Below are 25,114 nucleotides of genomic sequence, written 5' to 3' on the forward strand. Positions count from 1 at the left end.
CTAATCTATGAAGCCACTTTCAACACCTAGACCAAACACACCTAGGATCTAACATCATTTATTTGATGTTTTTGTGTGTGTGTGTTTGTTTTTAATTTTTTAATTTTAATACTTTTTTCTTTTTAATTTTTTTCAATTTTAATTTTTCTACCTCCTAATTCTTTTTCTCCCTTCAAAATGATGAAACAAAGGAATTCACTACAAAAGAAAGAGTGGGAAGAAATGACAGCTAGGTAGTTAAGCAACACAGATTCAAGCAAGATGTCTGAACCAGAATTTAGAATCACGATAAGAATACTAGCTGGGGTCAAAAATAGATTAGAATCCCTTTCTGCAGAGATAAAAGAAATAAAAGCTAGATAAAAGAAATAAAAAATGCTATAACTGAGCTGCAATATAGATTGGATGCCATGGCGGCAAGGATGCATGAGGCAGAACAGAGAATCAGTAATATAGAGGACAAACTTTTGGAGAATAATGAAACAGAAAAAAGGGGAGAGATTAAGGCAAAAGAGCACAATTTAAGAATTAGAGAAATCAGTGACTCATTAAAAAGGAACAACATCAGAATCATTGGGGTCCCAGAAGAGGAAGAGAAGAAATGGGTAGAAGGGTTATGTGAGCAAATCATAGCGGAAAACTTTCTTCACGTGGGGAAAGACACAGACATCAAAATCCAGGAAGCACAGAGGACCCCCATTAGATTCAACAAAAATCGACCATCAACAAAGCCTATCATACTCAAATTCACAAAATACTCAGGCAAGGAGAGAATCATGAAATCTGCAAGAGAAAAAAGTCCTTAACCTACAAGGGAAGACAGATAAGGTTTGCAGCAGACCTATCCACAGAAACTTGGCAGGCCAGAAAGGAGTGGCAGGATATATTCAATGTGCTGAATCAGAAAAATATGCAGCCAAGAATTCTTTATCTTACAAGGCTGTCATTCAAAATAGAAGGAGAGATAAAAAGTTTCCCAGACAAACTAAAGGAGTTTGTGACCACTAAACCACCCCTGCAAGAATTTTCTTAAAATTTTTTTAATGTTTATTTATTTTTGAGAGAGATAGAGCACAAGAGGGGGAGGGACAGAGAGAGAGGGAGACACAGAATCTGAAGCAGGCTCCAGGTTCTGAGCTGTCAGCACAGAGCCTGACATGGGGCTTGAAATCACAAGCCGTGAGATCATGTCCTGAGCTGAAGTCAGACACTTAACCAACTGAGCCACCCAGGCACCCCAGCCCTGCAAGAAATTTTAAGGGGGATTCTCTGAGGGGAGAAAAGATGAAAAAATAAATAAATAAGTAAGTAAATAAATAAATAAATACCAAAAGCAACAAAGATTAGGAAGGACCAGAAAACACTACCAGAAACTCCAACTCTACAAGCAACATAATGGCAATAAATTCATATCTTTCAATACTCACTGTAAACATCAATGGACTCAATGTTCCAATCAAAAGACATAGGGTAACAGAATGGATAAGAAAACAAGACCCATCTATATGCTGTTTACAAGAGACCCACTTTAGACCTAAACACACCTTCAGATTGAAAATAAAGGGATGGAGAACCATCTATCATGCTAATGGTCAACAAAAGAAAGCCAGAGTAGCCATACTTATATCAGACAATCTAGACTTTAAAATAAAGACTGTATCATGAGATGCAGAAGGGCATTATATCATAATCAAGGTGTCTATCCACCAAGAAGACCTAACAATTGTAAACATTGATGCACCAAATATGAGAGCACCCATTGATAGTAATACCATAATAGTAGGAGACTTCAACACCACACTCACAGCAATGGACAGATCATCTATCAAAAACTCAACAAGGAAACAATGGCTTTGAATGACACATTGGACCAGATGGACTTAACAGATATATTCAGAACATTTCATCCTAAAGCAGCAAAATATACATTCTTCTCCAGTGCACATGGAACATTCTCCAGAATAGACCACATACTGGGACACAAATCAGCCCTCAGCAAATACAAAAAGACTGAGATCATATCATGCATATTTTCAGAACACAACACTATGAAACTCGAAATCAACCACAAGAAGAAATTTGGAAAGGTAACAAATACTTGGAGACTAAAAAACTTCTATAGAATCAACAGGCCAACCAAGAAGTTAAAGAGGAAATTAAAAAGTATATGGAAGCCAATGAAAATGATAACACCACAACCCCAAACCTCTGGGAAGCAGCAAAGGCGGTCATAAGAGGAAAGCATACAGCAATTCAGGCCTTCCTAAAGAAGTAAGAAAGATCTCAAATATACAACCTAACCTTATGCCTTAAAGAGCTGGAAGAAGAACGGCAAATAAAACCCCAAACCAGCAGAAGACAGGAAATGATAAAGTTTAGAGCAGAAATTAATGCTATAGAAATAAAAAAAAACAAAAAAAAAAAAACAAAAAAAAAACAGTAGAACAGATCAATGAAACCCCAAAGCTGGTTCTTTGAAAGAATTAACAAAATTGATAAACCACTAGCCAGTTTGATCAAAAATAAAAAGGAAAGGACCCAAATAAATAAAATCAAGAATGAAAGAGAAGGGATCACAACCAACATAGCAGAAATAAAAACAACAATAAGAGAATATTATGAGCAATTATATGCCAATAAAATGGGCAATCTGGAAGAAATGGACAAATTCCTAGAAACATATACACTACCAAAACTGAAACAGGAAGAAATAGAAAAGTTGAACAGACCCATAACCAGCAAAGAAATCAAATTGTAATCAAAAAACAAGAGTCCAGGGCCAGATGGCTTTCCAGGGGAATTCTACCAAACATTTAAGGAAGAGGTAACACCTATTCTCTTGAAGGTGTTCCTAAAAATAGAAATGGAAGGAAAACTTACAAACTCTTTCTATGAGGCCAGCATTACCTTAATTCCAAAACCAGACAGAGACCCCACTAAAAAGGAGAACTATAGACCAATTTCCCTGATGAACATGGATGCAAAAATCCTCAACAAGATATTAGCCAACCGGATCCAAGAATACATTAAAAAAATTATTCACCATGACCAAGTGGGATTTATACCTGGGATGCAGGGTCGGTTCAATATCTGCAAAACAATTAATGTGATTCATCACATCAATAAAAGAAAGGACAAGAACCATATATGATCCTCTCAATAGATGCAGAGAAAGCATTTGACAAAATACAGCATCCTTTCTTGACAAAAACCCTCAAGAAAGTAGGAATCAAAGGATCACACCTCCAGATAATAAAAGCCATGTATGAATGACCCAGTGCTGATATCATCCTCAATGGGGAAAAACTGAGAGCTTTCCCCCTAAGGTCAGGAACAAGACAGGGATGTCCACTCTCACCACTGTTATTCAACATAGTATTGGAAGTCTTAGCCTCTGCAATCAGACAACACAATGAAATAAAAGGCATCCAAATGGGCCAAGAGGAGGTCAAACTTTCATTCTGCAGATGACGTGATACTCTATATGAAAAACCCAAAAGACTCCACCAAAAAACTGCTAGAACTGATTAATGAATTCAGCAAAGTTGCAGGATATAAAATCAACGCACAGAAATCGGTCACATTCCTATTCACCAACAATGAAGCAACAGAAAGAGAAATCAAGGAATCAATCCCATTTACAATTGCACCAAAAACCATAAAATACCTAGGAATAAACCTAACCAAAGGGGTGAAAAATCTATACACTGAAAACTGTAGAAAGCTTATGAAAGAAATTGAAGAAGACACAAAAAAAGGAAAGATTCCATATTCCTGGGTAGGAAGAATGAATGTTGTTAAAATGTCGATAGTACTCAAAGCAATCTACATATTTAATGCAATCCCTATCAACATAATACCAGCATTCTTCACAGAGCTAGAACAAACAATTCTAAAATTTGTATGCAACCAGAAAAGACCCCAAATAGCCAAAGTAATCTTGAAAAAGAAAACCAAAGCAGGAGATATCACAATCCCAGACTTCAAGCTATACTACAAAGCTGTAATCATCAAGACAGTATGGGACTGGCACAAGAACAGACACTCAGATCAACGGAACAGAATAGAGATCCCAGAAATAGACCCACAAACGTATGGCCAATTGATCTTTGACAAAGCAGGAAAGAATATCCAATGAATAAAGACAGTCCCTTCAGCAAGTGGTGCTGGGAAAACTGGACAGCAACATGCAGAAGTAGAACTTGGACCACTTTCTTACACCATACACAAAAATAAACTCAAAATGGATGAAAGACCCAAATGTAAGACATGAAGCCATCAAAATCCTCGAGGAGAAAGCAGGCAAAAACCTCTTTGATCTTGGCCGCAGCAACTTCTTACTCAACACATCTCTGGAGGCAAGGGAAACAAAAGCAAAAATGAACTAGTGGGACCTCATCAAAATAAAATCTTCTGCACAGCAAAGGAAACAATCAGCAAAAACAAAAGGCAACCAACAGAATGGGGAATATATTTGCAAACGACATATCAGATAAAGGGTTAGTATCCAACATCTATAAAGAACTTATCAAATTTAACACCCAAAAAAGAAATAATCCAGTGAACAAATGGGCAAAAGACATGAATAGACACTGCTCCAAAGAAGACTTCCAAATGGCCAACTGACACATGAAAAAATGCTCCACATCACTCATCATCAGGGAAATATAAATCAAAACCACAATGAGATACCACCTTACTTACCCCTGTCAGAATGGCTAACCTAACAACTCAGGCAACAACAGATGTTGGTGAGGATAAGGAGAAGGAGGATCTCTTTTGCACTGCTGGTGGGAATGCAAGCTGGTGCAGCCACTCTGGAAAACAATATGGAAATTCCTCAAAAAGCTAAAAATAGAACTACCCTAGCCCCAGCAATTGCACTACTAGGCATTTATCCAAGGGATACAGGGGTGCTGTTTCGAAGGGACACAAGCACCCCCATGTTTATAGCAGCACTATCAACAATAGCCAAAGTATGGAAAGAGCCCAAATGTCCATTGATGGATGAATGGATAAAGAAGATGTGGTATATATATACACAAAGAATGAAATCTTGCCATTTGCAACTGTGTGGATGGAACTGGAGGGCATTATGCTAAGCAAAATTAGTCATTCAGAGAAAGCCAAATATCATGACTTCGCTCATATGAGGACTTTAAGGGAAAAATAGATGAACATAAGGGAAGGGAAACACAAATAATATAAAAACAGTGAGAGGGACAAAACCTAAGAGATTAAATGTGGAGAACAAACAGGGTTACTGGAGGGGTTGTGGGAGGGGGGATGGGCTAAATGGGTAAGGGGCATTAAGGAATCTACTCCTGAAATCATTGTTGCACTATATGCTAATTTTGGGTGTAAATTTAAAAAAATAAAATTAAAAGAAAAAACTGCTGGGAAGTTTTCAAAAATAAAAAAAGTACCACTTAGGTACCAAATGTACGTAGTGGGGGAGACTGCATATGTGGGGATATATAGGGCAGGGGATATATGGGAACTCTCTGTAACTCAAAAACATGATCAATTTTGCTGTAAATCTAAAACTGTCCTAAAAAATTATACTGTCCTAAAAAATATATATACTTATATGTGTGTGTGTGTGTGTATATATACATATATATGTATATATATATATATATATATATATATATGTATCTCACTGATTCATTGTTTTTGTATTGATTCATTAGTTCCACAAATATTTATTGACTGCCTACTATGTGCCAGGTACTGTTCTAAAACTGGAGGATAAAGCAGCAAATAAAACTTATCAAATCCCCATTTTCATGGAGATTATGAGGAAGTCAGACAATAGCAGATACATATGTGACACTGATAGCAGTAAGTACCATCAAGAAAAATTAAGCGTCTTAAAGGGATGGAAAGGGATGTGGGTGGTAAGGAATCTTTTGGATGATTTTCAAGGATCTTCTCTTTTGGATATCTTTTCGATAGGTGTTCAGGGAAGGCCTCTCTGAGGTGAACTTTGATAGACACTGGGGAGAAGTATGAGATGCTGAGGCACACAGAAATCTGAGGACAGAGAAATTTAGGCAGGAGAGAAAATACCCTGAGGCTAGGAAAGGCTTGGTTCCTGTGAGGAACAGCATGGAAGGCTTATGAAGCCTGCAGTTCTGTGAGTCATGGGAGAGCATGGGAGACAAAGTCCAGATCATGCAGAGCCTAGCCAGCAGGGTGAAGATATTGATTTTATTTTGATTGTGATAGAAAACCACTGGAGGGCTATGAGCTAGAAAAAAAAAAAAAAAAAATGATCTGACCTAATTTACACAATGGGGGACAGGAGTAAAAGCAGGCTGGCTATTAGATCCTGATGGCTTGGAATAAATTGAAATTGATGGGAAGTGAATTGAACCCAAGATGTACTTTTAAGGTAGAACCAAAGGGTTTTGCTGATGAACTGGACAACTGTTGAGACAGAATCAAGGATGAGACTGACGGTTGGTTCAAATAGGTGAATGGTGACATGGGGAACACTCAGGGACAATTAAGTCTGGGGGGGGGAAACTAGGAGTTTGGCTCTGCTTTAGGTCAAGATGCTTATTAGACATTCAAATGGAGATGCTGAGGAGGCAGCTGGCTGTATGGAGTTCAGGGAAGAGGTCAGGCCTGGAGATAGATAGTTGAGAGTCATATGTGCATCCATCACCCAGGCTGGGTGAGGGTGTGAAGAGGTGAGGCCTGAACTTTGGGTTTCTCTAACCTTGAGTGGAGAGTGGTCCAACAAAAGAGACTTAGGACAGAGACACTAGGAGATAAGAGGAAATCCATGTACACATATGCAAATCACACAGCAGGTCACCTGCTTTAAAAAAAAAGTCCAAGTAGCAAATACCATAGGAAAACCATTAAAATTATTAACACAAGAGACTGGGATATGTCAGGTTTTGGTGTATCCAGCAATTAATTTATACCTGAAAATAGGCTCTCCAACCATCCTTTTTTCCCCTGTTCTGCTCTAGGACATAATTAAGCTGCCATTTTTTTCCTCAGCTACTAGAGAAACTATCAAAACCTGAACCGTTTTCAGGTTTAACCATGGATAAGAAATGCCAACACAAAGAAGAATTTATGAGTATGTGAATATGACAAGTTGTGAATAAGTGAATGTATAAAAATGAAACATGTCTTGACTTACTGGGAGGGGCTTACTATTCATTTTTTTTCTTATTCTAAAATTTTATTAATGGTTGCACATAAGAATCACCTAGAGAGCTTTAGAAAAATACCAATGACCATCCCAAACCAATTAAATCAGAATTTCTAAGACGTCAACACTTTTTACATTTTTAACAACACTCCCCAGGAGGTTCTAATATGGAAGCACAGTTGAGAATCACTGTCTCCATCCATATATCATTTTATATAGCTGTAATTATTATAATAAGTACAATGTTTTTTATCCTTTTTACTTAATATTATATCACAAATATTTCTTTTTTTTGCATAATCTTTATAACTTAAGATTTGCATAATATGGTATTAATATACTATCATATGTTTATTTATTGTGCTATAGTTAAGATTTAGATTGTTGCATTTAATATTTTGAGGCATATTACACTGCATTTAATAATTATTCACCTGCCATATTGTATTCTTAAGCAAAATACTAGAACATAATATGTATATAGGTCATTATATTCATATTGCTTTCCAAAACTTTAAAATGATTTACAATCCCCTGGAGTATTTGGGGAATCAGGTCCATCACAAACTCATCTATATAGAGTATAAAGATTTTTTTTTTATTTTTTTAATGTTTATTTATTTATATTTTATTTAAAAAAATTTTTTTTCACGTTTATTTATTTTTGAGAGAGAGAGAGAGAGAGCACATGTGGGGAGGGGGCAGAGAGAGAGGGAGACACAGAATCCAGAGCAGACTCCAGGCTCTTAGCTGTCAGCACAAGGCACATGGGGCTCAAACTCACAAACCACAAGATCATGACCTGAGCCAAAGTCTGACACTTAAACAACTGAGCCACTCAGGTGCCCTGAGATTTTTTTTTTCTTCTTTATTTTTTTTTTATAAAAATCTTTTTTAACGTTTTATTTGTTTTTGAGACAGGGAGAGACAGAGCATGAACAGGGGAGGGTCAGAGAGAGGGAGACACAGAATCTGAAACAGTCTCCAGGCTCTGAGCTGTCAGCACAGAGCCCGACGCGGGGCTCGAACTCACGGACCGCGAGATAATGACCTGAGACGAAGTCGGCCGCTTAACCGACTGAGCCACCCAGGTGCCCCTTTTTTTTCTTCTTTAAATAGCTAGAGTAATAGATCATGTTAATGAGGGTGCTTTGCCTTGCAAACAGTAGAAACCAACTTAAAGTCCCTTAAAACACAAAAGAGAATTATTTTCTTATGTGACTAAAGAAGTTCAGAGGTGATTTGAATTTGAGCAGTGATAAATCTAGGTCCTCAAATAATGGTTCAGGATTCAATTTCTCATTCTCCAGAGGTCATCATTGCATGCTTCTTGATTGGCTTTATTCTTGGGCAGGGTCATTTATCCTGCTACTGTAGATTTTTTCATAATCCCAGCCAGTGATTGGGATTCATTCTGATTGGCTCTGGCTAAATGCATCATTCTGGCTTTTGCTACTAGAATTTGGAATTCTCACATGCCTCTTTTGGATTCAGGTTTGAGGTTACCACTCCAGAAGGACAAAGATTCAGAATGGCAGGGGAGAGGAGCTCTGGAGACATGCCAGGCTATAAAAAACATGTCTGCAACATAGATTTAATATGATATTTAACTTTTCTCTAAACATCATTCAGGTCAATGTTCTTATATTGTTTTCACACCATGTTTAGGGTGTTGATATAGCAATATGTATGTCATTCTTTTTGAAAATTCATTTATGTAACTAAAGTACTAGAGTAATAGAGTATTTATAAAAAGAAAAAGAAATGATTTTAAGAATCAGGCCTTTATTTTTTAAGGAATATATAGATACTCCTTTGATATCTGCAGGTCAGGCTTTGGCTCAAATGCTTATTTGTGAAAGTTGAAATGGAGACTCCTACTGTTCCATGTGATAGTTCTTTGGAACATCTTGTGCTTCCACTAGTCATGTCTCTGTTGAATTTTAGGAAGGGGGAATATTCAGCAGCTCCCAAGAATGTTGCTTTTTAATTTGTTAGCGGTTTTTGGCAAAGATAAGCCATAACTTTAAACAGTTCACCACCGTAATTTTAAAGTTTGCAAACCAAACGAGCGGTCATCAATAACGGAAGTTGTTTCAGTAACGCTGAAAATTATTAATCATTTATTCAAGGTGACAGGGTGTAACACTCAGGCCTAAAATATGCTCATCCAAAGGAAGGATGAGAAAGCAATATAACAATCCCCCCCCCCCCAGAACCAGCTTATCATTTATATGGTGTATACAAGGTACAGAGCAGAAAGATGGAATTTATGTTCATTGCTGAGAGCAGTGCATATATGTTATAATCTAAAATGTGATAAGGTCAAGATTATATCAAATTTTATCTATAGTGATACTGAAACATTTGGTTACATAAAAAATATTGTATACCAAGTTTTATATGTGCTTCTTTTTGTTTTCACCTATTAAAATTAATGTGATCTCTAATAGCAGCATGCCATGTTCCTATGATACAGAAGGTGCATTTTAATGTGCTATATTAACAAGAATACTGCCTAGGAAAGGTTTTTGTTATGTTTTTCTTTAGTGTTGACAAATTGAAGTCATTTGGTAAGACAAAGAGTGGAAACATAGCAAGGTAGAAAACACTTATAATATGACACTGTATAATACTTTGAGATGACGAATCATATTAATTTTTTATGTAGGCTGAAATTACCTGATAAAATATATCTGCTACAGATAAATACACAATCAAATGTATAGATTGATATTCTTAAAAATTGATGTTCATAGTAATTTGGCTTTTTAACTCATAAAGTTTACCTTTAATTCATTATATATTAAAGGTAGTCCAGAGACTAAAATCTCTAAAAATAATATTGGTATTCATTTACCTAAGAATGAAGACATTCTTCACACTTAGAATTTGTAAAAATGCTTTTGCAACTATTGATTAGATACAAACTTCTCATTACATATTAATTTCTAGATCTTCAAATCATTGGGCCCTTCTACACAATCTGTCCTTGCAAATGTCCCATAGTGGACATAATATTTATAGATGATCTCTACATTTCTATAATTCAAATATGGATTCATTCTTGCAAGTTGTGTTTTCCTTAATTTATTCTTAAAATAAGAGCTAGTACTTACTATTTCTATATGCCACTATTCTTCCAAACAATTTACCTGGATGTTGGCGCTATTTTACAAATAAGTAAGCTGAGTCAAGGGAAGTTAAGTTGACAAACACATAGGTCTTAAGTAAAGGCATTCTGGCTATGGATGCAACACTGTATGACCTCTCACGAAGCCTTATGTAACCTGAAGAGTAGAATTTCTCTCTCCTTTGTAAGAGTTAAAGTGTTCACCTACAGTGATATCACAGAGTGGTAAAAGAGCTGTCGAGGTAGCTGAAGCTTTTTTCTAGGACCCCAATCCATGAACTTTGAAGGAGATGCCAGGAAGTAGTGAAGTTTTGACTAAATTTTCCCATAAAATGTGAAAACCTTAGAAATTTGTCAATGACTGTGTCTTTTTAAAAGTCAAGATGAAAATTAATTTTAGTTATTTTTATTGACTCAACGGTAGTAAATCTTACAAAAGCCTTTGAAAATTTCTCCTAGCATGGTTCTTACTTTGTTGAAGAATCACACAGATGTTATCAAATTTCCTCTGTCTCTCTTTCTTTCTCTCTGGTAGTATGAAATACAATGACTACTAGTAAGCCCAATTTGGTGTCATTGCCTTGATTTGTGTTAAGACACTAGCACAAAATTTTTCCCCAACTATTTTTTTTTTTATTTTTAGCACCTTCGGTTTAAATATTGACATAGTAAAAAGGCAAGTAATGTTTTAGTATTATTATAAAAATAGTTTTGGCTTCATTGAGGCCCTGAAAGGGTCTCAGAGACCTGAAGGCTTTGAAGATCTCACTTTGAGAATCATTGCTCTAAGGGAATATTGTTTATATCATACACATCACAGATATTTGATATTAATTCCTTTAAGTAAACATTACAACAGTGCCTACTTTTCTGCCTTTCACTTACTGTCATAAAAGTTAATATTTACTTTCAAAACCATATGCATAACTGGAAGAAGTACTTCAAATAACTGTCCAGTTATGCACTGAAAATCTTTTCTTGATATGAAGAAGAGTACATTTTTAAAAAATATTCATTATCTCTATGATCTTGAGCAAGTTGCTCATTTATCTGTGGCTTAGTGAGGCAGTTGGCTTAAATTAGTGATTGGCAGTTAGGGAAATACTGTCTCCTGAGGGGTTGTGCAAATATATATATTGTGGCATTTTATTCTACTGAATTTGTTGTTGCAGTTGGGAAGGGGGATCGCTGGCATTCAGTACCCCAGGGTCAGGGTTGCTAAATAACTTCCCAGCCAGTGAGTCCTGCTTAAATAAGTCCCAAATGCCAATAACGATGATACCATCTTTGAGAGAAACACTGTAGCTTTCTATAGTCAAATGGCAAATGCCTTACTCCTCCAGGTGGGATACATTTTAAGGAACAGTAAGTGTTGTGTCAAAGGAGAAGGGAAATGACAACATATTGCTAGAGGGATATGTGCTAAATGGATGAGCCTGAGCTTGCTCTCTGTCCTTGATGGTAGAAGAGTTGAGAATGGAAGGAGGCGAGATTGATGGCATTTGTGAGAACACCAGGCCTTCCTTGAGGCCTTTCACTACCCCAAGTTCTGGGTAGTATATCAAGATGATAAAGTCCATTTTCAAATATGTGATAATATAACTGAATTAAATGTTCCAAAAGATATTGTACTTATGTTTCTTTATCATGCAATAGAATGCAGTATGAACAAAGTTATGGAACAAATGAAACTCTTATTTTTTTTTCCATACACTGACATAGAAAATCAGAATAAAAGAGATAGGTTTACTGTTTTCAGATTCATTGAATTTTATTTATTTATTTACTTATTTATTTATCTTAAAACAATCCACATTGTTTTAAAATAGGAAATTTATATTCCAGAAAGGGAATAGACTTTGGAATAGATTCCAAAAAGGGAATCACATACTTAGTGGCCAAATGAAATGGACTCCCAATAAAAACAAACAACTGGAGTTTAAAAGAGTATGGCTGGACCAGATATTTGGAATTTATCTGCATTTTAACATTTGAGTCACATAATACTTCTTAATAATTGAGAACTTATATGAGTGAAGCTCAAGTTTTGTTGCCGTTGTTTTTTAGTTTCAGTGTCTTATAAAGCCCAGCTTTTTAAGTTGAAGTGACTATCAGAAGGGATTATTAATTAAAGCAAGAGGTGTTAATATTTTGTGCAATTTTATCATGCAACACTCTTAATCTATCTTTGTGTGTGTGTGTGTGTGTGTGAGTTAGCTAGTTAGCTGGGAGCTTAAACTCCAGCCTCTTTTCTGCTCTAGTATTGTGGGTTCAAGATCCCTAAGACATTATTTACCAAAGGACAGAGAAAGGCCAAAACTACTCACTTAGTTTCTGTTTCTTTGGTTGCCTTGGTAAAAGAAGTGATTGAGGAAAAAATTTTAAACCAGAAACTTTTCCCTAATGATTATCGTTTCTACTTATCTAGTATTTAGTACTTTAGATCATGCCCCTCTTACTCCTCATTTTATTAGTTATAAGAAACTGACCAATTCAGTTTGCTTTTGAAATCAGAACAAGTAGATTATAATCCTAGCTCTGTTTTCATCAGCTCGGTGATGTGGGCAAGTTTCTTAAGCTTTCTGGGACTCTGTTTTTTCATTAGAAAAATACGTAATGATGTATATTACACAACTATCGTGAGGATTAAATTATTTTCAACTTATAAATTGCAATGCTTAATGCCTGGCAGAAAGTTGATACTTAATAAAAACTGTTCTCCTTTTTTTAGTTCTTCCTTAAAAAAGTAACACTAATAAACACAACACTTCTGGATACATACTTATTTTAGATTATTTTTACTTTGCTTTGCCCTAGTTTTGATCTAGCGTTCAATTCCTTTGGAGATCTTATTTTATATTTTGGTAGAGGCTTTCATAGATTTGAAGTTTGGGTCTAGGTAATAATTACTGATGTTGTTCCTCTTCTGAGGGGGAAAAGCTGTGGAAAGAGAGTGTTTTCGAAAGAGGAGATGTAGTTAAGGTGGCTCCATAACTACCTAGGACTTCACGCAGCATCTGACATACAACAGGGCTCTTAGGAAATACTTGCTAAATAATGTGTATATTCCATGTCTGCTGTTCTTTGCACGGGGAACCTCTAAATGTGCTCATGGGCAGGGTAAAGCCTCTTTTCAGGGTTTGGCTCAGCACTGGACATTTTTTATTAACATATTTTTATGTGACTATATAAATTATAAATGTATGATGATAAAACACAAGGAAGAACAAATAAGAGTTTAAAAATAATCTACAGTCACAGTTCTCAGTGTTGTAACTACTTTAACATAGACATGATTTTTAAGCAAAATCAGGACCTGAAGTTTAACATCATATCCCTACATGACTACTTTTAGGGACAAATATATGAGAGCTGGCTACATTAAATCCACATTTTGAAATTCACGTTTTAGCATTAGTGAGACAAAATGAAGTTTAGCAGAAAATTCAAAATGGAAATTTGGGCAGTTTTAAGCAAAGAGAATTCTTGAGAACCCAAAGTTTTCAAAGGATTGACTATTGTTTTTAATAAACAGTAACATTTAACAGTATCTTATTTATAATTTCTTCAAGTCCATATTAACACTACTTACTAAACTATTATTATTTTTATGAACTATGAAGTTGCCTAATACTTTGAGCCTATTTATCTGGAGGACTGGTTTCAGTTTTCAATCATTCCTAACCTTGAATTGAAGTCTAGAATCCCTCTGCCATAGAAAAGAAACAGAAGGCAACGGACAGGACAGCAAAGCTTCACTTGCTCGGCTCCCAGCTCTTAGCACAAAATCTCTGTCTACACAAGTGGTGTCACTCTTCCTTTCACCTGCTTGTGAATGTGAAGACAGACAGGACCACACCAGGTCAACCTGGTTATTGACTTCGGGCATCTCACTTCAAAGGTGACTGGGATTCACCAACTGTCTCAGAGATGTGTGAAAAGTTTGCCCTAAGGAACTCTGTGGCCAATAATAGGTTGAATTTGAGAGCATTGCTTTGAAAGTTTATGAAGACTTCCCAGGGCAAGGAGAGGTTGAGCTGTGACTCCAGCCCTCTCCACTAGCATTTGTAAACATTCTTTTAAATCCTGTTGTCAAAATTTAAATATCACCTATAGTTTTTCTAACAATAGTAAATTATGAGAAGGAAAATCTTGCCTTTGACTTTCCAACAACACATATGTACCTTTAACATTCTAAATTTGGTTCCACCCTGGTAAGGTCTGCTTGGTTGAATCAACTAAAAACTTGCACCTCTTCACATATTGACTTCTAGAACAGCTTGCATGGTTGTTGGTGTTAAGTGCCTATGTATACACAAGACTCAAAGAAGAGGTAAAAGTGTAATTAGCCTTTATTGCACTAATTCTGTGATTTAAAATTTGCTTGGAGGTTCTCTTAAAAGTTTTCATACAATTGGTAGCTATTTAAGAAAAGCGCAGGTCTGTAATTCTATGCACTAGGCTTAACGTTAAATTTTCATTACTTTCTGATGCCAATATTGACTATTTTTGTAATTAAATCCAGTTTTCACTTCCCCTTCCAAGCCGGGCAATCAAGCCAGACAAGTTTAGCCTTCTCTTCCCTTACTTTGAAAAAGCATATTTGGTGATCCCTCAGTTTACTCAATTATTTTCAAATGCTACGGTTGACTCTCATCCCGTCCCTGTCTCATGAGAATATATACAAAAGTTAATAATGGCAGCAAGAATTGAGGTTTATAATTATAGAGAGTACTGACCCTTGGAACAGCATTTTCAAAATGATCGTTCTTTACTTTTCTTCTAAAGTTAAAGATTCAAGTAAAGAATGAGAATTCTGGCCTTGCTCATCCACACAAAGACCTCAAGAAGAGCTGCTCTGTATTCATCCTATGTGTAAAATAGCCCTCCCAAAGGAACTCCAGACCATCATTGTTCTCCCCTGTTTCTTCAGTAATTGATTCAGGAAGCTTACTTGAAGAATGGGGTTTTCCACTCTATTATCACTACCACCGAATATGTTACACATGGATTGTCAAAAATTTGAATGCAATAAAATGAATAGCAATACATCTACAATGAATATAATTTAGTCCTTCATGATGTAGAATTTGCAGTTGTGCAGACCTCCATTATGAACATCAAGGATAATTATGTTATAGCTATAAAAAATATAGGAAATGGACTGAAACAGCCTTCGTCCTTTAATACTCCGCAAGTTGTTTGAAAAATGGAACGCTTCTCTCACTCATTTACTTGTCTCATATATAGGGGAAGACATAGGGGAGTGAGGAATTGGGAGATGATGAGCTGAGGGCGGTGGGTGTGTGGGATGTAGATTTTATTTTGTAAATGTATTACAAGTATAAAAGAAATAGCGACAGGAGCCAGCCTCCACAAGTATCCACCATAAATGTAATCAGAGGCAGGGACAGAAAGCGTGGCAGTGAGTCGTGTTATATGGTCTCTGTGATGAGACAATGCCAACTTGTTCTCTGCTTTCCTAGGGAGTTCGAGTCGAACAATAAGTGGAAGACTCTCAAGCTTACTCACCAGGTCATGACTTGACGGTTAACTTGATCTCTCTTGTCACTTCCTTCCACCCCACAAGGATTCCCTGCCTCCCTTGGAATTTCGTGCCGGCTAGACTATGCAAAGATAGACACTTTGCAGGGCTATGGTGCAGGGTGTCAGGTCATCTTGAGTCATCCCCAGCTTCCCTTCAGGCCCGCTGATTCTCTTGGGAACGTGGCAGGTGATGAGCCAGTGTGGCAAGGTTTCCCTTCTCTAGATCCCCAACTATAATTTTTTTTAATGTTTATTTATTTTTGAGACAGAGAGAGACAGAGCATGAATGGGGGAGGGTCAGAGAGAGAGGGAGACACAGAATCCGAAAAAGGCTCCAGGCTCTGAGCTGTCAGCACAGAGCCTGACTCAGGGCTCCAACCCACGGACCGTGATATCATGACCTGAGCCGAAGTCAGACACCCAACCGACTGAGCCACCCAGGGGCCTCAACTAGATCCCCAAGTATAGAGGGGAGAGCCAGCCTTGCAGCTTCTGGGCCCCGCTTTGCTCTGGGTTAATTCCTCCCCATTCCGTTTCAAAATGTAGTTAGGGTTTATCCGCTGTGTTGCCAGAATTACCACTTTTGGGGGGCAGGTAAATCAGGTATTTCTTCTCACAAGCTGCAGCTTCCTGCTGGGTTGAGTCCTCCTGGAAGGCTTCATTTCCTGCTGAATGCCTGATGAGAGGTGCTGCTCACAGTGAGTCCAGTTAATAAATAGCTCCTCCAGCTGAGACCATTTGTCTGAGGGATATTTCCATCAGTTACAATTGGATCCTGAAATATTTTCCTGTCGTATGCTACGGTCTCCTTGAGCACTAGAAAAAAAAAAACTTTTTTTAAAGCTCTGTAGTTTTACCGATAGGAGGAAGCCTCCCTCTAAATGAGCAAGACTCAGCAGGTCTGGCAGAGCTAACCTTGATCCTTCCTAGCTGGTGTCTTATTGCTGCTTCTTGCCCAGCCTCCTTTCTGTTTTTTAACCTGGTCTCTTCTTTTATGTTCACTTATTTCATTACTTGAAAGGAAATAGCAGGACCTGGAAACTCCAGTCCAGTCATGCTCTTGGACTCCTGTCTTGCCCTGCGGTCTCTTTTGATCTAAATTTCTTTCTCACTATTACATGCAGTAGCTGAGAAGCCTGGGGACTCTGAAATAAACCGAGGGAGTGTATGAGGACGTGTTTGTAAGTGCGTGAAGCCAGGTATGTCTCCCATATCGCTATCTGATCTCAGGCTGGCTAACTGCAGATCTTGAGGCCTCCCTCCCCAAATAGAGGTTTTATGGCCACACAGAAGTGTGAGTTCCTACATTTAATTACCACATATGGTGAGTTAGAACATGCTCAGCGCTGATTTCACACTTGCGAAGCAATTGAAGGATGGTCCATTCTTAGATATTTAATTGCCTCACGGCTGGAGAATAGGTATTGCCACAGGCTGGTTTCACAAAGAAAAGCCACTGCCCGGATGCTCTGGTTTAGGCTGGCCTCCTTTTCTTGAGCAAAGACAATGTGAAGTCCAGCCTGCTTTTGTAATACCATGTTTGCTATCATCTGTATTTTTTGCTTTCTCCACTGCCTGTTAAAACACACACACACACACACACACACACACACACACACACACACCTCAAAATCTAAAAGAAATGGTATTTACGTTGGAAATTGACCACACAGTATTCAGGTAAGGAGGACATATGTAGCATTCTACTACAAATACTTATGCAGTTTTATACTTTTCATATGCATGGTTTTATTTGGATTCTTATGAGTGGCTATCTTTTTCTTAAATCTCTTAAATTCATTCAATAAAAATGTTGGCAGCTATAATATGCCAGATACTAGAGTTTTAAATTTCATATCTCATAATTGTTTTTTTTCTTATTGACTTTCATATTTTGTATTTAAAATCATATTTTGAGTTTGTGCTTATGTACTATTTTCAAGCTGAGCAATTTTTACTTTCTTGAAGAATTCCAAAATACAGCTTATATTTTTATTTGCAGTATTCAATGGAATCAGTGATTTCCAACTCACTTAAAATGCTAGGTTTCTAATCAAATTGATTTGTTTTGTAGTATTTTATGTGGTAATTAAAATGTTTCTTTGATACACACTTCAGTACATTTTGTTGCTATGGATTCATTTCTCACATTTACTTCCTAAGCCTAAGAAAAAAAAATTAAAAATCAAGCCCAGAGTATTTCCATTCTGGATGAAACCTAATACTTTTTAAGTTCTAGCTTTTTTTACTTAAACCAGGAGATGAGTTGTTAAAGGACATGATTGACCTCCATGATGTCAACTTCAAAAATCAATCAGGCCAAATACCATTCCCCATTAAAAGAAATGAGGACTTTTTGAGAATCGCTGATTCCTTGACAGCAGCAGCAGTAAAGGTACAAGATGAATGGGAGATTTTTTTATGCCAGAAATAGGGAAATTCTCAAAAAATGATGAAATATGTCAAAGGTACAAAAAGACAGTTTGAATGAGTTCCCACAGGCCCCATCGAGGACAATTTGGGCATTAAAAAAAAGAGGGGTGCTTGAGTGGCTCAGTCAGTTAAGTGTCTGATATTGGATTTCAGCTCAAGGGGTCATGATCTCCCAGTTCATGAGTTTGAACCCCGCAATGGGCTCTGTGCTGACAGCTCAGAGCCTGGAGCCTGCTTCAGATTCTGGGTCTCCCTTTCTCTCTCTGCCCCTCCCCCACTCTCGCTCTATCTCTTTCTCTCTGTCTCTGTCTCTCAAAAATAAGTAAACATTAAAAAAAAAAAGAAAAAGAAAGGCAGAGGTGCATTAAATTGAATAAAACAAGAATTCATAGGTCCAAACTGATAATAAATACATAAGGAAAAATACAATGCTATTCCTTACTACCTGGTAAACAGAGAAGACTAATAAATAAAACAGAGTTAAAAACTTGCCATTTTGCAACCTTCCCAGTAAAATTGATTCAAGCTAGGATAATCAATAGATTAAATCTAAGGGAAGGAAGTTTGATGAAGAACGAGATATTTACATAGTCTCAAAATATCTCTTCACAAATTACTTAATAATTATAAAGGAATAAAACAGTGTATAGTGGGGAAACAGGATGCCATCTTAATCAAGTGGATTGACATTAACATCACCAATAGGAGGCGAAGTTACATCCAGTGTTTCCAAATGTGAAACCATGAGAAAGACACATCACTCGTGTAGCAATCCAACCAAAAATGGCTAATCTGAATTCAATCATCAGAAAACCAAATCCTTAATCAGTATATTAAATGAAATAACTGGGCTGTATTCATCAGAAGTACCAATGACATGAAAGACAAAAAGAGGCTGAGGAATATTGCTAAATTATATGAGAATAAAGAGACATGACAACTAAACACTGTATGTTATCCTAGACAATATCCTCAATCGAAAAAATATGTATAAAGGAGATTGAAACAATTGATAAAATTGAAATGTGGGCTTTAAAATGTTGTATCGATATCAAGAGTCTTAAATATAATAATTGTACTGTGATTATGTAAAAAAGTATATAGGATATTGAGAATAAAGGGGCAAGACATGTGACCTACTCTCACAAGAGTCAGAAAAAATATGTATATTTTTTAAAGGTTTAATATGTAATGTAGATGGGTGAAAGAGATAAAGAAAATGTTAAAAGTTGGTAAATCTCAGTAATGAGTAATCAGGTATTTTTGTAGTGTTTTTGCAACTTTCCTGTAAGTTTGAAATGATTTCAAACACAAACTTAAAAGGAAAACAAACAGAAGAGAAACAATAAGCCAACCCATTTTTTATAGAATGCTTACTATTAGCCCCATTACTCTAAAAAACAGAGGAACTAAGAAACATCAAAGTCTCCATTAGAATTTTTAAATCAAACGTGAGTAAAGTATACTTATTACCTTAGCACATAAAATTATTAATCAAGTAACTCTTATGTAATAATATAGTAAGGTCTGTATTCAAGTTATGTAATAAACCTTCATAAGATAGGAAGGCACATTTATTTATACCATGGACATTCTCTGATCATATGAAACTACAGGGTTCTAAGTTTTTCCTAAAGTCCTAAAGAATCAAATTTATTATCTGGACTTATTATTACTGTATTAGGCCATGTATCTATCTATGTAGTAGGAAAACATTGCCCTAGAGCTCGTGACACTTAATTTTTGGACCAGTTCTGTCATTTAAGAGCTGTTTGACTTAATCAAGTCAGTTAACTGTGTGTGGCCTCCGTTTCCTCACCTGTGAAAGGAGGAAGGTGAACTTTAGGATTGCTGAAAGCCTTTTCACCTTGAAAGGCCTATGATTCTACACAGAATGGAAACTATAAGAGCTGATGAAAATACTGGATATATTAAATATCCTTAGATAATCTGCAGTTAGAATGCAAAAGCAAATGGTCAGACTTCTATAGAAGTTACCCATTTTGATGCTAAAAACACTTTTATTTTTCCAAGTGCTCCCATACCTTTAATTTTATATGACATTCATGGGAAAGCTGCTGTGAGATACATAAGGCATATTTCATCAATCCAATTTTTCAGGAAACAAAACAGGCCCTGAGAGGTGACCTTTATATCTGTAAATAATATTAATATTTCTTTCTTGGTTTATCAACTTTAGAAATTTGGATTCACATAAAATGAGACAATTAATGCCCCATATACTTCCCTGCATCTCTGCCCAATTACATACCCCATCTTTTTACATTGTCAATGTTTGTATCACTTGCGTTCTTCTACATGGTTGATCACTCTGTGTTTTGCCAATAGGTTCAGTCAAAAACAATTTTTTTAAAGTAAAAAGCTTTTGGAATGCTATAATAATGTGAGTATTATCACCTAAGGCAGAAAGTAGCATGCTTTGGCCTATAAAGGAGATCTGAAGAAATGGGTGATTTTTGTTTGTTTCAATAAATTGAATTATTTTCTAAAAAAATCACTGTAAGACAATTACAAGCCAATCTTAAGAGAAGTCATATAGCATTACTGTGTTCGAAAGTGCTCATCAACACGATCAGGAAATGTGTTTATATTAATATTTGAGATTTATTTAATTAAAGTCACATTATTTCAAAATTCTCCAGAGAAATTATGGACTACTGAGAATATATCCATACCCCCTAAATATCTGCAAATGCCACTTTGAAAAAAAAAACTATCCTAAATCATCCAGCATTTTTTATTATTTATGCTTTGTAAAATCCCTTAGCATAAATCTCCAATTCCCACAATATATTCCATTTGTGTATGTGTGTTGGCGGGGGGGGGGGGGGGGTTATGCTTATATTTGGTAACAGTGAATTAGAATAAAGTAAATAAGTGACTTCAATATAGGAATTCTGATATCCTTTAATATGCCAGGGCATAATTTGTCTCATTTGTTTCTAGAACATTTGTATTTTTCCCCCTTTGGAGTAAACCACAAGGGCTAGTAGTTTATATGTTGTGAAATAAACATTCCTGTCTAATACAGTGTGGGGGTTGGGAAACAAGGCCAATATACAAAATAAATCACATTTGTCAAATGAACATTTCAAATAAAAAATTAAAAAAAACTATCACAAGCATGGTGGATATATCTGGCACATAGAGGATGCTCAATATTTATTGAATAAGTCTGAAATTTGTCTTTCAAATGCATTCTTTTTGTTTTTCAATAAATTTACATTTCGAAATTAAAAGGATACATGGAGATCTAACTTTGTGTTAATAAATCTGTATTCTTTGAAGAAGAATATTCCAAGTATTAAGGTCAAATTGATTCTTCTTTTTCAATTTACTAAATATCACACAATATTATAGTTTGTTTCCTATTTGGACCATGATTTCTTCATGCATCATGTCAGTTATTTGAAATTTCTAATTAATTTTCTTTTTCTTGTGGATAGAATTAGAATATGTTTAATCTTGTCAAATATCATCCAGTTTATCAGTAAGAATATTTCCTACAGTAGTATTTTCCACTTGAGGACTTATTCTTTAGAACCTTCAGATTTCCTGTTACTATTTGGATTGTTGATTTTCTAAGCTTGCTGAACAGCTTTCATCCAATAATTATTTTTCATAAATTTCTAAGTCAAGTTCATTTTTTTCTTGGCTGCCATGGCCTTATTTTTCTTGGATTACTTTTTCTTTTGCTTTAATATATATCTCCCAATATTTTTCCCCCAGAAAGTATGCATAGGAGATAAAATTTTCTAAGCTCTCGCATGCTTGAAAATGTCTTTGGACTGGAAAAATAATTTAGATAGGTATATAATTCTAGTTTCAAAAGAATTTTTCCTCAGAACTTTTAAGGCATTTTCCATTATCTTCTAGCAACTGATTTTGTTGGGGAGAAGACTGACACCAGTCTGATTCTCATTTCTTTATAGATAACCTGTTTCTTCTCTCAGAAAATTTTTGGCTCTTATTTTTTGACATGGTTAAGTTTCAGAAATAGTGCCTGTGTGGGGATCTCTGATTTTTCATCACATGGTGATCCTTTTAAGTTAAACCATTCATTTAGTCAGCAAAGTAGAGAGACTACCTTTATGTACCAAGCAGCCGCAACAGGAGCCTTAGCGCCTCAGAGGTGAGTTATTCAACTTCTTTAGAGAAAACAGCTTTGGTTTGAGCTAACTTAGGGTACACATCACCCCTGCACGTGGATGTGGGAGTAGAGAATTTTGGAAGATGGACTGAATAGCTTTTCTGTAGCTATTAAACCAATACCCTTGATTTCTGCTTCACTTTCTTCTGGATTCTTGCCAATTCCCAGCTTGAACTTCCAACTTTCTTCCGTGCAATTTCTTAGTTGTAAATTCCTTGGCTTCAGTTTATAACAATTTAACTGTTATTGAGCTGTGTTTCTGGAAGTGTTGTAGGTGCTTCACATGACTTGGCCAATCCACACAACAACCGTATAAGGGAGGTCCTATAATTATCTACATTTTATAATGAGGAAACAGACTTGTTCAAATTCATACAGATTATGACTGACCGAGATGACATTTGAATCCAGACGGTCTGTGATCCCATCCCCCACACATCTTGGAGAAATATATAGAAATCTTTGAGTCCCTGATCCTGGGATTTATTATGAACTTCTTTTCTTTCACATAGTTTTTAAAATAGGCATTTCTGTGGAATGTGAGATGTGAAGGCCTCAAAGAGAAGGCATGTGTTCCGTCTGCAACCTTTAATTGAAATCTATCCATACTTCCTGAAATGCTAACTATACAAACCCTGCTGGCCAATCTGGGTCTGTGTAGTTGCTCTGGCTGGGAGTTTATGTAGCACCACAATGGCGGACAAGGGGTAGCCAGAGGCTTACTTCTAGAGGGAACACTGCTTTGGCCACTCATTCCCATTGCTTTAACTACCCTCTTCTGTCATGGCTGGAAAAACCTCGTGTTGACAGAACCTAAAGATGCAGAAGAATTTCCTTACTCCTGGCCCTGCTCATTTCTCTGATTGGTCTGGTCTAGGCCTGGCAGGCAGAAGGCCGATCACCAAGGGAAAGTAGCACGAGAGCGGAAGGAAGGCAGGAGTGAGAAATGGAATTTGTGTGGGAAGCTAGGCTTGGCTCCTGTTCCCTAATGACTGAATGCCCCTAATATGTCATGTGTTGCTCTAGGTATTCTACATCTATCATTCTATCTAATTTTTATGATAACCCTGCAGCAAAGGTATTATTATGGCAGTTTTATAGATTAGGACACGAAGGCTTAGAGAGATTAAGACATTTGCCCAAGGTTACACAGGTAGTATGTGCATCTAGCTTTAAAGTCTGTGTCAACTCCATTCTGTCATGTTTTCTCTTGACGCCTGAGTATTTGGAATGGAACTGGTGTTTGTGCATGTTCACCCTCCCTCCTTCTCTCTCAATACACTCATACACACACACACACACACACACACACACACACACACACATAAACACACACGCACATATGAATTAACCAATTCAACTAATACTTATTGGACAGTTATGTCCTAGGTTATTTGGTACAGTCACATGATTGATATACTCCCTTCCATGTGTCAAATCATGCCTCTCAAGCACACCATGATGTAACTGCCTAGGGAATATGGGGACCAGGTATGGGATCTATGCTCAGGTGGGTGGCTGCCTGTAGATCAGGCCTGGAAATGCTAGAGAAGGGTCCTTTGCAGAAGAATTCCTCCTCTGCTACTGGGTCTACAATTCTGACTCAAGGTTCACACTCTTGAGGCGAAATATTTTGCCACATTCAGAAGCACAGGACCTTGTTAGGAGCCCTTATCACCTTAGTGTGAATGAAATTATGGGATTTCTTCAAAATGATAGTGCAATGTATCACAAAATGGTCACAAATTACTTATGTCCCCACAGGCATGTCCCTTTACAAGGAGACTTTTACCATGCCTCTCATCAAAAGGCTGAGTTTATTTCTCTCTACCTTGAAACTGAACTTGGCCAGGTAATTTCCTTTGGCCAGTAGGACATTAGAAAAATGTAGTGCAGAGGACATAAAAGCGCTTGCAACTAGAATTTGCCTACTGCTGCAGGGAACCCTTCTGCTCCCATGTGAATAAGCCTCCTTGAAGATGAGAGGCTATGTGAAAAAAGGCCTTTGGTGTCCTAGCTGTTCTTGCTGTAGCCTCTGACAAAGGGAGGAGACCATTTTAGATCACTGAGCCCCAAATGAGCTAGCTTAATGCAAAAGAACTAGCTAGATGATTTACAGGATTGTGAGACAGAAATGGTGGCTGTTTCAAGTCACTAAGTTCTGTGGCATTTTATTATGAGGCAACTGCTAACTGATTGTATGTATAAAGATAGTCATATATATTACATATAGTTTATGTTATATATTACACCACATATATAGTCATATTATATTGTAGTTATATATATGTTTTATGGATAGATTATAGATATACAGATTGATCTAGATCTAGATCTAGAGTTGAAGTAGGTTGGGGAAGGGGCATGAGACACCAAGGGAAAGACTGAAGGAAAAAGGCCTTGATTAAATTTGTGCACCCCTGAGGGCTCTGAATGGGTACAGGCAGAGGATCCCTTGAGGAGAGTGACATACAGAAAAGGAGGAAGGGAATACATTAAAAACAAGCTTCACCCTTCCTCATGATTGATCTTTTTATAGCTTGAAAAAGAAACATTTAGAATGTCAGCACTTTTTCTCAGTGTTAGGGTTTTGCTGTAATTTGAACAATCTAAAAGCAATTGGACACTTTTGTTTACTTCTTATTTAATAGTCCAG

Source organism: Lynx canadensis, chromosome C2 (assembly GCF_007474595.2).
Source record: "Lynx canadensis isolate LIC74 chromosome C2, mLynCan4.pri.v2, whole genome shotgun sequence".
NCBI lineage: Eukaryota > Metazoa > Chordata > Mammalia > Carnivora > Felidae > Lynx > Lynx canadensis.